The sequence below is a fragment of the Anser brachyrhynchus genome, assembly GCF_964034855.1.
Source record: "Anser brachyrhynchus genome assembly, chromosome: 2".
Lineage (NCBI taxonomy): Eukaryota > Metazoa > Chordata > Aves > Anseriformes > Anatidae > Anser > Anser brachyrhynchus.
This window is the reverse complement of record NC_137695.1, coordinates 55,609,576-55,627,283: the sequence shown is the minus strand read 5'-3', so window position 1 is coordinate 55,627,283 and position 17,708 is coordinate 55,609,576.

The window sequence follows — 17,708 nt, the reverse complement described above, 5'->3', positions numbered from 1 at the left end:
TAAACTCTTCATCCAATCTTACTAACTGTCACCCCATGGAGGGAACAGATAAGGTTAGGATATAGAAGAGTATTAAGACGGTGTAAAAGAAGAAAGTTATTGTTAGGAAAACAAACAAACAAAAAAACCAACAATAATTAAAAAATGTTAGAGTGAGGAAAAAAGAAGAGTGGGGAGGGCAGGGAGAAAGAAGAAACTGGAAACCTAGAAAAGGCAGTCCTCCTCCACCAAGACAGGGCTGCCTTCTTGGTAAAATCTGTGCCTTCACCTTTTGGTGAGGAATGCCATGGATAGCATTTTGCTAGCAGTATTATCACAGATTAACACCCTTGCAGAAAGTGTATTTATCAATGGCAATTATGAATCTATCTGTTGCCTTATTAAACTTGTTCAACTTTGTGAAACTGTCTTAGAAAAGGCCCTTAACAGGGCTCTGATATAGGCAAACATTGGACTCTTGATTAGTCCCATTTAATGTGACATCCACAAAAATAAGAAACTTTAAGATCTTCAATATTTCCCTCCTTATCACAGATGGAAGCCAAGATGGAAAATAATTTATCCCAGCACACAATTTGTCCATAGCTTCTTTTTAAAAATATTCTGTGTTCATCGCGTTCATTAGAATATATTTTGCAAGGAAATGATCATTTTCCAGTCCCAAATTGACTTCTGAATTTGTTATCTGTAACCAAAGTGCCTTGTAAGTGGTTAAATTGTGATTATATTTGATACAGTGCCAAACTTCTTGAAGTCCTCTGAAAGTAATTGAAATACATGATAAATGTTTGCAGCAACAGCAAGAATAGAACAAATTCCTTTACTTTGTACAGAGGAAGTCTGCAATTGTCACTTGCCCTCAAACCATTTTTGCTTGATATTTATAAGGATTTAGTCTTCTACTCATAACTTCATAAAATCCTTTGGGAAAAAAAAATTATATTCTCTGTACTGTCAAAAATTCTTCCAATCCTTCCAAAAATTAACCTCATGTTTAACTGTGATGTCTGTGTCTCCTTACAGAAAGACTTTTCTTTTGCTCTAAATATAAATTTTACATGCCCCAGTAATGTTCTTCTATAGCCTAGTACTACTATAGCCTCTCAGTGCTATTGATAAAGACTCCTGTTGCCTCCTTTGCATATATTATTCAAGGTACACTGGATTGGAGTGGTTACATTTTACTTACATTCACTAGAATGCTTGTGAATAAGAGGTCCTGTCAGGAGCTGCAGAGTCTCATAGGAGCAAGACACATCTTTTGCATATTCCCCCAGCAACACTAAAGAAACATGTAAAGCATTGACAGGGAGATCAAATATAAACAGAAAGACAAAAAATAATATGCAAAACACACTTCACAAGTGGATAAGCTAAAGCTAACAGCAGAAAGTGATCTAGAGAGTGTGGTAGAATATTAAACTTGGAGACTTAACAGAGAGGGTGAAGGTAACAGCTATGAGTATGGAGATAGACAAGGTAATGTACACATAGCCACTGCAGAAACTACACAATAGACAGCCAACCTGTTACACGGCAAGAGGTAAAGGAGATAATATTTTCGATGAAGTCTTTATGTTAATAGGTTACAGAAAGAGTCATGAAACTTATTTATGTTGTTGATCTTACTTAAATATAATAAAAAGGAGGCCCTGTCTAAGCTAGAAGAAATAAATGTTGTGATTATCATTAGAAAAAAAAAAAAAAGTGGGTAATATAGAGCTGTTAACACCAAGTCTGATTTTTTAATTTTTTTTTAAGAAACAAAAATGTTAATCAAAAACTAGCAACAGGAGAGATTAAAGGGAACATTCTAAACTACACTCCAGAGATGAATGAACTATGTGAAGCTGCATTGAGAGAAAAAGACAGAATATACCTTAAAAATGCATGTCCTCTATCAACCAAATCTCAGAAAGAATGTGGTATAAATAAAACACTCAAACAACTGTAAGTATGGAAAGCCTTCTACAGTACTGATGATTAGAATTATTTATTTAAGAATAATCAACTTTTCATGATGAGATCCAGCAGGAAATAAAAAGGAACACGTGCTTGATTTTAAGCTTACCATGTCATAGAGGAACAACAAGGATGCACCATAAAATTTAAAAATAAACAAGTTATTTATGTTTGTAAGATATAATTAGACTGATGATATTCACATTTCTAGAGGACTAGAAAATCTAATTACACAGCTGTCAAACTTCTGTCTATAAACTATATCCCCAAGTTTAGAAAGAAATCCCATAAAAGTTGCTTTCTATTCTCTCTTCTTGTATCAGCTAAAATCTTTTTTTTTTTTGAGAAAATTAAGATTCATCATTGAATTTTTCACATTGATTAATATCCTACACTCAGTAAGAGGATACCTAGAAAATGTAGGTACGCAGTAAGAGGATACCTATGCTTATAACTGACAAAAGTTATGCATTTTAAAAATTACATTTACTGCAACTCATTTCTAGTCATTCTTTGTTAATGGAAACTCAAGCTAACTATTCATGTTTTCCATCTGGTTTATAGCAGAGTTTGGAGCTGCAAAAGAATCAAGAAAATCAAAAAACAAAAGTCTCAAGAATACTTTGCTTGATGATTAACTGGCAGTCTTCCAAGTGCAGAGTATTTAATTAAAAACACAGTCATCCCATCAGAAAGAACAACAAAGTTAGTGGGATTTAATAGCTAATTAGAATGCTCAAATGAAAAATTCAAGATTTTAAAATATTTCCTCCATATATAATCTGCAGACACTGACTATACTGTTTCACCTAAGGTAGTAATGTAACCTAACCTACAGGTATTTTTAAAATGACAGCACTTGCTGTAACTCACTTCATCAACTAGTTGTACAATAGGTGTATACATTGAGAGTTCTAGTTCTTCAATAGCTTTAAGTATGCAAATAGAAAAAAAATATATATTAAAAGACAAAGCTTGGAAATCCAGTATATGTAAATTTGTCTTCTTTAAAATGCTGTTCAAGATCTGCTGGCAAAGTTGTCAGACAACATATCCACTTATAAAATCCATATAAAGATGAAAACAACTGTTAACTCTTTTTGTACAAGTATATTATTCCATTTAAACTGTAAAACTATGATATGCGAAAATTTGTTTCTCACCATCCCCCTTTCTATTTCTTTCAACACAACAGCTTGAATATCCTAGGTTTAAAATGAATAATAATAGTAATAAAAAATAGCATTGAATATAAAAAATACAGAGGCCCATATTTGGATAACAGTTAAAATCCCAGTAAATCTTATGCTGTTGCAAAGATTACATATGATCTTCTGCTGACAATTTTAAGCTTTACCTTGCTGGTGTCACATTCAATATTTTCCTTAAGTAAAGTGAAAGAAAGAGGAGGGAAAAAGGAGGAAGGAATAATCTCACAATGAAGGAGAAGTGGGAAAAAAAAAAAAGAAAAAGAAAAACCCTTTTTTTTTAACACAATTCAAATTCAATAGCCCATTTTCTATCTCTTGCTAGTGACAGGAATCATAAGATTTATTATGAAATCCAACTTCAAAAAGTCAATTTATAGTCAAATGGAAAATGAAATGTGTTTGACCCACACCAATGAACTTCATTTTATCTTTGGCCTCTGCTGTCATCTAATCATAAAGAAGAATGTACCTAGCAGGAAAAAAAAGATCAATTTCAGCCTGATCAAAAATGTATGCAATGGATGTTACTCATTTTTAAAACACCAGGAAGATCCATATTAGTTGCTTGTACTCATTCCATGTAAAACTAAGTAAAACTTTCCAAACTGTCTGAAAATACTGTCATTGCCATTGATTTCATGTCAGGCAATTCATTGGATTAAATATATAGATTTGTTCTGTAGTCAACTATTTTTTTCCCTTTCAACAGACACATCAATGTCCAGACATTAGAAGTTAATATAATTTTGCAGACAAGAGGGAAAGGAAAGGTATTTCCACTCTACATGCTTGGAAAATCACCAACATTTCTGACTTCTCTACTGGTATTAACAGATGCCAAAAAATGAAAGGAATGTGGAAACTTTTCCTTTAACAAAAAAATAAGCACTGTCAGACACTGAAGTGTCAAGAGGCAATGTAACAAAATGGTAAATTAAAAGGAAAAATACCTAAGGCTAGATAAATCTAGCGTTGAGTGACGTCTTAATCCTTAAACAGATGAAACGCTTAAAAACTATTTTCAAGGTCTCAGGAAAGTAAGCTGCTTACTACTATTAAGTCCAGGAAAAACAAGAACAGTGAGGTAGGCATAATTCATTAATATGTGTATATTTTACTTTAATTTTATCATCTGCAGAGGGGAGAAAAAAAAAAAAAAGATATTTTTAACAGTTACTTCCTAATATATTAGGATAAATTTTAAAGAACATCTATTTTTATTAACATATACATGACTCATAAACTTGTTTGTATCATTCTTCGAAATGATAACTTCAACTCTGGCTACTTAAAACTGATTTTACACTAAACATGTCAGAAGCTACTAGAAACTTACATCAGTCCTTCAGCTCTAAGAAATTCAAAGTTAGGTGTACGGTGGTTTTAGTTATAACTCAGTTCAACAGTCAGGGACTTGTGCCATTAAAACTAAATTGAAGCAGTTGGTTGGTTGATTTTAACCTCAAAAATAATCTAGATTGTACTGTAAAATGGAAATCTCAATTGAAAACAAGTAGAAATAACATCATTTTTTCTTCTTATCTTTCATTGAGGAAGGTACCTCAGCACAATATTCCAGAACTCACAACCCAGAAACTCAAACTCAGGTACTGTTCAATTTTACTCAGTCTACTTATAGAAACCATTCCTCCATAGGGACTTAATTGTATAGCATCTGTCCTTCCTTCTAATTAGTAATTCTCTATGAAGATGGGCAGTCCTAATAATTTCATTACATTAAAAAATATATATATTTCCAAGGAGAAATGTTAGACTTGCTATGAGAGCCATGATATATGTAAATGCTTTTCCTTTTCTCAGATTGGATGGTCTGACCTGTTCTGTCGAGGTGTGTGAGTCTTCTTTTTGTCAGAGTTAGTCCATTCCCAGAGAACCTGTGCTGCAGTAGCTATTATGCAGATGTAGTTTTATAACAGTCTTATTTTTTTTCACCAGATTTCAGGAGAAGTGAATGAAAATTCTATAGAAACATACAAATATTTTTTTCCAGGAATACCTGCTGCTACTAAAAAAAATAAAATATACAGGATATTCAGGTTTTGTTGTCTGAGGAATAATGTCTTTAAATATCAGAATGTTGTAGAATTTACAATTAGTCTGTCGTCTCACAGAGTCTTGCAAAACTCTAGCCATCACTTGGATTTTCTGCACATCACTTGGCATCCATCACTTTTCACCCCAAAACACTGACAGATGTTTCATTATCTCAAGTGCCACCAGGTATAAAGCATGGCACTAAGATATTTTACCAGATAGAATCAATCTCTCTCAGCAACAAGTCGCAATATCTGATGAGTACTCTCTTCACAGGAGAATCATCCCCTACGGAGAGTTGGTCATGGTCTTTTTACGGACATGTCATGACAAACTTGCAGATAGTCTTCTTACCAATCCAGAAAAATCCTTTCTGCAACATTATCATGGCCTTTCCCTACTGGAATTTGTGGTTATTTTTCTTTAATTGTCAGTGATCAGGGGACTTGACTGTGGTATTTAGGTGCAATCCATGATAAAAGATGATGCAGATCAGATGCTATTCCAGTGCTGCTGTACTAGACAAGCTGGAAGTCTGATCTGAACTTGAGTCAGAGGATCTATGACCTGTGGATAAGTCATAGAATCATAGAATGTCTTGGGTTGGAAGGGACCTTAAAGATCATCTAACTCCAACCCCCCTGCCATAGGCAGGGATGCCACCCACCAAATCAGGTTGTCCAAGGCCCCATCCAACCTGGCCTTGAATGCCTCCGGGGATGGGGCAGCCACAACTTTTCCTGGCAACCTGTTCCAGTGCCTCTCTACCCTTACACTGAAGAATTTCTTCCTAATGTCTAATCTACATCTATCCTCTTTTAGTTTAGGACCAATCTCCCTTGTCTTATCGTTATCTACCCGAGAAAAGAGTCCTTCTCAATCCTTTTTATAAGACCCCTTTAAGTATTGAAAGGCCTCAATGAGGTCTCCCCAGAGACTTCTCTTCTGTAGGCTGAACAGCCCCAGCTCTATCAGCCTTTCTTCGTAGGAGAGTTCTCCAGCCCTCTGATCATCTTTGTAGCCCTCCTCTGGACTTGTTCCAACAGGTCCACATCCTTCATGTTCTGGAGACCCCAGACCTGGATGCAGTACTCCAGGTGGGGCCTTACAAGGGCAGAGTAAAGAGGGACAATCACCTCCCTCGACCTGCTGGTCATGCTTCTTACACAAGTCCATGTGAGAGTTTCCTGGTTTTGGCTGGAACAGAGTTTTTTTTATTATTATTATTATTTATGTATTTGTTTATAGAGGCTCACACAATGGTGTGTTTTGGATTTTTGATGAAAATAGTGGTGATAACACACTGATATTTTTAGTTGTTGCAGAGCAGTGTTTACACAGAATCAAGATTTTTTTTCATTTCTTATGCTACCCTGCCAGTGAGGAGGCTGGGGGTGCACAAGTAACTTGGAGACACAGCCAGGACAGCTAACCCAAACTGAGCAAAGGGATATTCCATATTCCGTACTATATGATATCATTCTTGGCAATAAAAGCTGGGGTAAAGGAGGCAGCAGAGGGAGGGGGAGGGGAGAGGAGATGTTCAGAGTGATGGTATTTCTCTTCCCAAGAAACCATTATGTATGATGTTTTGATGTTTTCCTGGAAGTCACTGAACACCTGTCTGTCAATGGGAAGTAGTGATTTAATTCCTTGTTCTGATTTGCTTGGACACACAGCTTTTGCTTTACCTAGCAAACCTTCTTTATCTCAACCCATGAGTTCTTGCATTTTTACCTTTCGGATTCTCTCCCCCATCCCACCTGGGGAGAATGAGCAAGTGGCTTTGTGGCATTTAGCTGCCTGCCAGGGCTAAGGCACAACAGAGAGCATGTACACCCCAAAGTGTCCATGGCCATGGAGAAGTCTGTGCTGCAGCAGGCGCACTTTGCAGTGACAGTGGATAAGGCCATGCCAGAACACCTTGAAGCATTTGTGGCCATGGATAAGACCATAACACAGCAGCTGTTTGACGTTCCTCTAAAGGGACTGTGACCAATGGAATAGGCCTTGTGTGAGCAGGTACTCCTCTGAAGAGACCGTGGCCCATGAACAAGCTCATACCAGAGCAGGTACACCTTGAAGCTTCTGGTGCCATGGATAAATGCATGACACAGTAGATAGACCTCTGAAGGAACTGTAGTTCATGGATAAAGCCATGCCAGTGTACGTGCTGTGGTCATTGGACAAGCCCATGCTGGAGCAAGGGCAAGGGGAGGAGTTCATTGCAGTGCTAAAAATTATGGCCTGGGTTTAAAAGGATATGGGTAGAGATTGTAATGGATATGCCTTTAAACTGTTGTAACCCATGATTTGAGCTGCATGATATAGGAAGCACTATAGCAGAAACCCCTTTCCTCTTGCCTTGCCTTTCTAACTTTCCATCCCTCTCTTTCTTTCATTGTATGTTACAGGCTGTTCAGCCCTTTGTAAAACAATGGGGCTTAAATAGCTCCCATTAACCCTTTTTGGAATAACAAGTAAAATAGCTCCTGTGGTAAACAACAAGATTTAATCAGTTTCTGCCAGAATAGATTCTGCTGTCAATAAAACTTTTCAATCCAGCGTTTGGTGTTATGGCACCTTAATTTAGCCCAAGGGTACTTTGAATATCGGAGGCCTCTGAGGGGGTCGTCCAGGATGGCTCTCTCTGGGCCCCCACAGAGATGTCTGAAGAGACTGTGTCCCATGAATAAGTCCACTCTAGAGAAGTTACACCTCAAACCCTCTGTGGCTATGGATAAATCCATGACACAGTAGGTAGAACTCTCAAAGGACTGTGGCCCATGAATAAAGCCATACTGGAGTAGGTACACCTTAAAGGGATTGTGGCCAATGGAGAAGCCCAGGTAGGAGCAGGGACGAGGACAGCACTTCATTGCAATGCTAAACCCAATGGTCTGGTCATAGAAAGACAACAGTTGGAGATTGTAATGGATATACCTTTAAATTGTTGTAACCCATAATTTGAGTTGCATGTTATAGAGAGCACTATAACAGGAACCCCTTGCCATTATCCAGTCCAAGGGTAAGGGGAGGCATTCATGGCAATGTTAAATCCTATAGCCTGCTTCAGTGGGGGTAGGGGTGGAGATTGTGGTGAATATACCTTTAAATTGTTGTAACGTGACCTCAGTTGCATGTGTTAGGAAGGCCTATAGCAAGAACCAGTCAAACCAATGGAGGATGAGCCTCATAACAAGAAGTGCAAGTGCAGCAGTGACCCTATCTGAGCTGGCTTTGGCATATAACTCCATGTAATACACTGCTTCTCCTGTCCTGAATGACCATCATAATAGAACCTAAGTCATGGACTAAATGAACTCATTGGGCATTTTATGGACATTTCTCAGGGGTGGTCCATAGCCTACAGGAATGATAACTATGTATTAATAAATGGTTGGTGGTTAATGAGGATATATTGGATAATGTGGGACCTGGGTATTACATACATGGTATGGAATAAGGGGTGAATACTGTCCTGGTTTTCACTGGGATATGTTTTTTTGTTTGTTTTTTTGTTTTGTTTTGTTTTGTTTTTCATTTTAGCTTGTACGGTGCTGTCTTTTGGATTTTTGATGAATACAGTGTTGATGGAATGTTATTGATGAGGCTCAGGTTGATGGTTGGACTTCATGATCTTTAAAGTCTTTTCCTAACAGATGATTCTATGATTCTGTGATTGATTTCGTCATTTTCAGCTGTTGCTCCATTAAGTAGTTCTGTCTATTAAATAAGAGAAACAGCTGGTGTGATTTTAAACCATTCAGTGGATTCACTGCTATATTTGTAGAGCTTCAAGCTGTAGGCTAGCCTCCCAGGAACATCATTCAATTCAAGGATTGTTTTCTCAAAGATGTCCAGCCTGGGTGTCTCTAGTGCAATGCCAATAGCCTGCTTGTACGTGTGGTCATCCAAGCATCGCTGGAACATTTTGTTCACTATCCCTTCTAGCCTTTCATCAACAGGTTTCTTCTCCCCTTCCAGCAGCTCCGCGTTCTCCACACACTGTTTTGTATAGTGGTAGATACATTTTGCAATGATCACCTCCACGTATTCCGAGATGTCATTGACATTGAAGAGGTCACCTGCTCCCAGGGCATAGTTCAGTGATTCTTCAAAAGCTCACAGGTGGTAAAACTATTTGGAAGCAACTAAAGTTGTGCCAGGGAAGGTTTAGGTTGGATATTAGGAAGAACTTCTTTACTGAAAGGGTTGTTAGACATTGGAATGGGCTGCCTAGGGAAGTGGTTGAGTCACCATCCCTGAGGTCTTTAAAAGACGTTTCGATGTAGCCCTTAGTGATATGGTTTAGTGGAGGTCTTGTTAGTGTTAGGCCAGAGGTTGGACTAGATGGTCTTGGAGGTCTCTTCCAACCTAGATGATTCTGTGATTCTAAAGCAGCACACTGCCAGCTCTGGAGACCCTCATCTTCATAGAGAACTCAATTTTATCTGCTGACTCGGAGATTTCTGCCCAGAAGTCAAGCCCAGACAACAACATTCAGCTTGTGAAGTGCAAACTCCTTCTTCATCCAGAAGAGAGAGAATTTCAGCGGCCGAGGTGATCATGGTGCCGGCCCGCGGCCGGAGCTGGCGCCCGCCCCGCTCCACTCTGTCCCGCGCCGCTCTAGGACTACAGCGACGACAACGACACCACCTCCACCGTCGTTCCTCCACCGCCCGGCCTGTAAATGCCACTGAGGCCCCCTTCTGTCAGGGTGTCCGAGGCTGTCCTGGAGTACTGTGTCCAAGTTCTGGGCTCCCCGGTACAAAAAAGACAGGGATCTTCTGGAAAGGGCACAGTGGAGGGCAACAAAGATGATACAGGGCCTGGTGCATCTTCCCTATGAGGAAAGGCCTGGGTCTGTTCGGCCTTGAGAAAAGAAGACTGAGAGGGGATCTTATTAATGTTTACAAATATTTTCAGTGTCGGAGACAGTGGGATTTGGCCAACCTCTTTTCAGTGGTTTGTGAGGACAGGGCAAGGGGCAATGGCCACAAAATACAGCACAGGAAGTTCTGCACCAACATGCGAAAGAACTTCTTCCTGGTGAGGTTGACAGAGCACTGGAACAGGCTGGCCAGGGAGGTTGTGGAGTCTCCTTCTCTGAAGATATGCAAGGCCCGTCTGAACGCCTACCTGGGCAACCTGCTCTAGGGAACCTGCTTAGGCAGGGGGTTTGGACCTGATGATCTCTTGAGGTCCCTTCCAACCTCTACAATTCTGTGATTCTGTGATTTGTAACTGATTTAAAAGTATGTAAGTGTGTCACGGCATTTCCAACAAAGAACTCAGTCCATCTGTGCAGATACTCCCCATGAAAATCCAAAGACCATTTTGTATAATACTAAGTCTTTTCCTCTGAGTAAGCAAAATTTATCAAACACATAAGGAGTCAAGATAATCCATGAAATAAGATGCAATTGTTAACAATGATGGAGATTAAACACTAAATGCTTAATCAAGAGAGATGATCAAATTCAACCTTCACTGCTCATACATTAGGTTGCATAGTATAAGACTAAATTTACACAATTACTGGAAGCCTTTGTGTGGTTTATTGAATAGATTGACAAAAATAGTGTTCAAGTAAATTTAACTTAGTAGTAATGTTATTTCCCCTGAATCTCTCATAGTGAATACAACAGTTGAAGGTCAGCATAGAAGAAAGCATTTTATAACAGGACCTTAAAAACAGCATAACCAGGCAGTCAAAAGAGGTGATTCTCCCACTACATTTAGTATTTGTACTGCCTCACCTTAAATATTATGTACAGTTATTGGTTCCACAGTATAAAAAGGATACTTGAAAGCGTCCAGAGGAGGGCAGCAGAGCTGGTAAAAGGGCTGGAAGGCATAAGGAGAGGCTGGGCACAATTGGTCTGTCTAGTTTGGAGAAAAGAAAGCTAAGGTACGACCTCTTGGCTCTCTATAACTTCCTGAGGAAGGGAAATGGAGAGGGAGGTGCCAACCTCTTCTCTCTGGTAACGACAGAACCTGTGGGAACAGCACAAAGCTGCACCAGGGGATGTTCACACTAGATATTAAGAAAAAAATTTATCACGAGGATGGTCAAACACTGGAACAGGTGAGGTGAGATCAACCACCTGGTGAGGTGGTTGATCCCACTTGCTTGTCACTGTTCCAGAGGCATTTGGATAATGCCCTTAATAATATCCTTTAACTTTTGCTTAGCCCTGAAGTGGCCAGACAGTTGGACTTGATGATCATTCTAGGTCCCTTCCAACTGAACTATTCTCTTCTCTGCTCTGCTCTGCTTATTATATTATATTATATTATATTATATTATATTATATTATATTATATTATATTATATTATATACTCTTAAAAATGACAGCCCTAATCTCAGAAAGAAAGAACAAGGACTAGAAATCAATCTAAGGAAAGACAAAGCAACTGATGAAAAATCGGACAGGTAAGGTAGACTGAAGTCAGTACTGGAAGACTAACTGAATTTCATTACTATAGCAAATAGGTTATATCATTTATTATTCCTAAAACTGGAAGGCCACATGAAGAAAGGTTTGGGGTCATTTTCAGAAGGGGCCTATGGAAATATTTAAGAAACTGATTTGAATGTTTTCTGAAGGTATAAAAGCTAAGAATAAAAATGGAACAAGAAGTCAACACTTTTTTGCTACATAACTCTCATGTGTTCCATCTCATGATGCCAGTTAGTTATTTATGTTCTTAACAGGTCAGGAGTGCAAATCCAGTCTGGGTAGAATTCTTTTAACAGTAGGATTATTCAATGCAATTTCCAGAAGGACTCATCTGCACAAGCCCAGAGGAGTAGAGGGACGCACAATGTTAGGCAGAAACACAAGTGAAGAACTCCTGAAGAAGGAAGACCTTATCTGGGTCCTTCCCAGGGCTGCCCCAGCAGACCCCTGCCCATGGATTATACCCATCATGATGAGTCATCCAGAGCAACTCTCTAGATCACCTTTTGGACTAAAGGGGTTGATGCATTGGGGTGGGACATACTATAGGGTGCAGAAGTAAAGCAGTTCAAGAAAGCAGGACTTATTCTGGGGTGTTTAGAGGAGGAACAAAAGGCAGGAAAGGGGAGGGTTTTAGATGATTTAGGAGAAGCACAAGAGTGGGAAAATAGAAGGGTAAGAAAATTAAAAGGGCTGTTCATATGTAAATAGTGGTCTGGTCAGTACACTTGTCTGGCCATGTCCTCTGTCTGATCAGCACAACCTGTCCTGTCTTCTTGTTAAATTTCTTTCTAAATCCCTCCTGATTGAGGGGGGTCTCTATTTTGTGTGCACTTGTATGTATGGTGGTGTGAGTGCAGCAACTGGAGTTACACCATATGTTGGAGGACCCTTGAGTCCATGGTGCTAGCAACTCAAGCAAGTGCAGGAGTGAGTGGGTGGTCAATTGCAATGATCAAGCCTGATTAGCCAGAAATTAGGTAGCTTCAGAGCAACAGGGTGAGTGTATCTCTAAGGGCCATGAACGGTTGTGAGAGTGTCTGTGTATCTCTTAGGGCTAAAAAGTATAGTGGAGTTGGCTAAGGGACCAGGGGGAGTCTCAGTCAACTCTGGGTGTGAGAATGCTTGTGTCCCTAAAGGGATACGGTGTCAGATGCTGGGAACAGGAAAGTCCTGGCCCATTCTGTGTGTGTGTGGTGGTCAGTACAAGCAATCAGAGTGGGCCCATGGTCTCAGAAGTTTGTATGTCCTTGTGCCAGCAACTGTGGAGACTGGGATCCAGGGCCAGCTACTGGGCAGATTGAGTGTCTAAGCCCAGCTCCTGGAGGGATGCACTTTGCACATATGTACAAATGCACCTGTCATGCTGGTGGACTTCCATCCTGCTCAGCTAGAGAGTGCAGCTGGATGAGGCCATTCATTCTGTGTTCGAGTTCTCTGAGTGTCTGTCTGCCATTTCTGAGGCCAGCCATATACGTATATAAGTAGCATATACGTGTGCTCTGTGAGCATGCAACTTCTGAAAATACATCTTCTGCCTTGCTAATGGACCTGGGAATGTGGAGTAGCAACAGCCTCTCATCTCTTGTGCTGTTTCATCCTGCATAATATATTTTCCTCTAAAAAAGATAGCTCATAAGTAAAGTTAAGGCTGGGAACATTGTGTTGGTTCTCCCAAAAGTAAACAAATTCAAAATCTCAAAAAAAAAAAAAAAAGTAGTTATTGGAATCATAAAGCAAAAAAATGCTTTATGTCCAAGGACTGCAAGAACTTGGCCAAAGAACATAAATATATGATATATATATATATACATATATATATACACCATTGCTATATATATAAAATAAAAGTTTCTTTGAAAATTTCTCACTTCCTTTTAAAACATTCAAAATAAGGTTGTATAATTTCAGGTCCAATTTTAAGAAATAATAAATTCCCTTGTAACAGAAACAAACATTTGTGTGGCTTCCCTTTGCTGGCTTGTTTAAATCACCTAAGATCATCATGCCTATCAAAACATTGAGCAGCTTGTAGCAAGTAACTCACACATATACAAAAAGTATTAAATAGTCTGAAAAATATACAAAAGCATAATGATGGGCTTTCAGACTTACTGTTTAAGGATACAGAGCCACAAATGAGTTTCAGTAGCTGGATGATTTGTTGTGTTTTTAAAATTCAGTTGCATTTAATAACATATAGTAAAAGTTTTGTGAGAAAGAAGAGAATTGAAGATTAAATGTATAAAATTGAATACAATGTAAGATCTTGGTACTGCTTAAAACTTCAGAAAAAAAAAATTTCATATCAATATTCACATATGGAAAGTAGATTTCTTTGAAAAAAAAAGCTTTTAAGAAAGGCAAAAATGATCTTGCTTTTGAGACAACACAATACTTTGTTAAGAAATCTCTAAATGATGAAGTAGACACACACACACACACACACACACACACACAAAAAAAAGACTCACAGGAAATAAACAAAATGAAAGAATAAAGATACAATTTTATTTTCCTGAAGAATTGGTTGTTGCTTTAAAAAGTGGTAGTTGAAGATCTACCAAAAAACTCAGTTAAAAGAAAAACAGCACCTCATAAGAGACAGTTTTATTTCAACTAGCAACTATACATTTATTTTATTTTTTTACTATCTCAATATTTAAGTTATCAAAAACATATTTAGAAGCAGAGAGTTCAAAGGACATACATAAAACTAATCCACAGACTGGAAACACACACTACAGATCTCAGCTTACTCAAAACAGAAGGCAGAAGGGATATTTCGTTGTTTCCTATACATATTTAAAGACAAAGCATTTCAAAGGGGAGATTCTTTAGCTCTGCTGAATGTTAGATTTAAAAAAAAAAAAAAAGAAAAAAAAAGAAAAAAACTGCTTGGCAGTTAGCATAATGGAAGCACAAGAATTTTCAGCTTTTAGTAAAGGAGTGATTCTTGGCAAGGAGGTCAATGAAATGTTGGAAAAAGTAAGTGAGAATAGTAATGAATCTGTCATCTAACAGGGATCGTTTCAAAGAAAAAAATAGTTTTCTAAACTACATCATGTGACTGGGCTGCTAGGAAGAACTCTATTCTGAAACCACTGTCTGTGGTGTTCAATCCAGGTGAATGAATCAATAGATTAAGATCACTTACTTCATTTCAGCAGTCTTTGCATATTAACAACTTTTGCCACATAATTAAAAATAAATAAATAAAAATAAAAATAAAAATAAAAATAAAAATAAAAATAAAAATAAAAATAAAAATAGAAATAGAAATAAAAATAGAAATAAAAATAAAAATAAAAATAAAAATAAAAATAAAAATAAAAATAAAAATAAAAATAAAAATAAAAATAAAAATAAAAATAAAAATAGAAATAGAAATAAAAATAGAAATAAAAATAAAAATAAAAATAAAAATAAAAATAAAAATAAAAATAAAAATAAAAATAAAAATAAAAATAAAAATAAAAATAAAAATAAAAATAAAAATAAAAATAAAAATAAAAATAAAAATAAAAATAAAAATAAATAAAAATAAAAATAAATAAAAAACAAAGCTTTGTGGTTTTAATGTATTATCTTGGGAATATTACAGAATCACAGAATCATCTAGGTTGGAAGAGACCTCCAAGATCACCTAGTGGCGCACCTAGTGGCACACCTCCCGTGGCGCAACTTTAGCCCATTCCCCCTCCTCCTGTCACCAGGAACGTGGGAGAATAGGCCATCTTCCTGAAGAATACTCTGACTTCTCTTTTGTATTTTTGGTTTTGCCTTCTCCTGAGCATATCAGCAGGATACTAATGGGACTGACAGTCATTGTCTAAAACAGAAAATCCTATTGTGCTTCAAACCATTGTTTCTTGCTTACGAAGTCAGAAGGAACTGACGTTAGAAAGGCAGTCCCCTACTGCATAGAATAACAATAACTTGTAGAAAGTCAAAATGTATGACATGGTCATTCTTGCTTTGTTTTTCAACTATTTTAGCTGAGCTTTGTAACTATTTCTCTTAAGCAGTTGCGTGGCAGAGCAAATTCTCAGCATCTGGATTTCTAGAAACCGGCTACATTATGATAGTTGGGAACAACCCCAGTCTTCTATTGTTGCACTAGCTTAAACAATGATGCACAAGTGAAATAATAAATAAATAAATAAATAAATAATCGAACAGAAAATGTGTCAGTTATTGAGTTTCCTTACAGCAGAGTTCCACAAGAAAGCTGCTAGATTAGCATTTACACAGGTTTTTATACACTTATTCTGCACATATTCTGGGAATACCAAGAACTTAAAGAACTGCAATGACATAGTCTTTGCCCCTACTGTGCTGAACAGAGGCATGCCTCTGTATATATGAAAAAGGAAACTTTGGTGACTCTACAGTATACTACACCATGAACATTAAAAGTCAGAGCTGCCTGTTTTGACATTTTCTAGACATTAATTTGATGAACATTAAATAAAAAGTTTTTTTCATTATGTAAAATTAATCAAAAGCAATATAGATGTATACATATATGTCATGTAATTATTTGTGTAACCATAACCCTACTTTTACAAAATCATCAGTAAGGTATAACCATAAGAACAAATGGTAGAGAAAGTCTTTCACCTTCAGCTAAATTTGTTTTTCACGAGTAGAAAAATAATTTTATAAAGTCACAGTGTAATTGCTAATTATTTTCGACATTATTTTCTACAATGTAGGCCAGTTCCTGCCTACTGTAATTTAATAAAAACAGTCTGTTTAAGCCTCTAGCAATTTCTCCTTCAATGTTAACCATAATGATGTTCTTGAAATTTTGTTTATATTTTAAATTACAGAAATCAGCTCTCTCCCACTCATTCTTCTTCTGTCTCTAATCAAACAAAAAGACTAATTTCCTTTCTCCAATAGTGTTCTTCTTTTATAACCTCCATAATTATCCTAATACCTTATGCAAATAAAAATTCCAATTATCTTGGGGCAGAAGATTCATAGACCTACATTTCTATGTAGGACTGTTTTGTTTTATTTTGTTTTTCGTTTCAAAATGAATTTTTCACTCTCAGTTTTTCACTGTCCTTTTATGTATACTATGGAGAAGTCTCTAACTGCTGTCAAGTTAAAATAGCACAAAGGCTTGTGCTGAATGTATGTAGTGATGTGAATAATAAAAAAAAAAAATCATACTTGTTGGATGGAAAATCTTTAATCCACAAAAAAAAAAAAAAGTTCTTTAATAATCTTTCAGAATATACTTAAATTACCACAAACAGTTAGCATCTTGAGCACCACAGATGATGGATAGCTAGTCATTAGAAAACAAACAGATAAAAACAACTTGTCCTTACCTTAATTCTACTTTCTGCGTCCCTCTTCTTCAATCTGCTTTCACAGCAACTGTCTTTTAACCAAAATATTTTGCAATAGACAGACTCCTTAATGACAGCCATTCTTCAAACTCAACTGGTCTGCCAAAGAGCAACAGGACCCAGTTGTATTCACTAGCTACATACTGCTTCTTCAGTCTTTCTGCATTTCTCATTGACTTGTGGTCAATGACAAACCTATTTGAGAAAATATCCTCTGACTGGTCCTCCTCTCATGCCAATGGGAAAACTTCAAATTATGCAGGACTGCTGGCTGCCATTGGTTTGGCCATTTAGGACAGAAATCGGATGCCACTGAGATAAAAGCTTTGTGCATATCCAGTTGAACACACCTATTGTTGTCAGTAGCTAGCAAAGGAAATTATTGCAGCAGGATTATTACTAACACAATATTGAAAACAAAAATACAAGTAGCACCACCTAATTTAACAAATCGAATTCTAACAGGATGTTTCCCTAGCACTGAAGTGAAGATTCCAGATAGAAACAAAACTAAACTTAAAATATTGAAGTTAGACAATCTGGAATTGTATCACAGCAAATACAACTATATATACAAATGTACAACTGTATACACAAATAAAACTATAATATTCCTGTTACACCTTATATTACTGTCATTAACTGA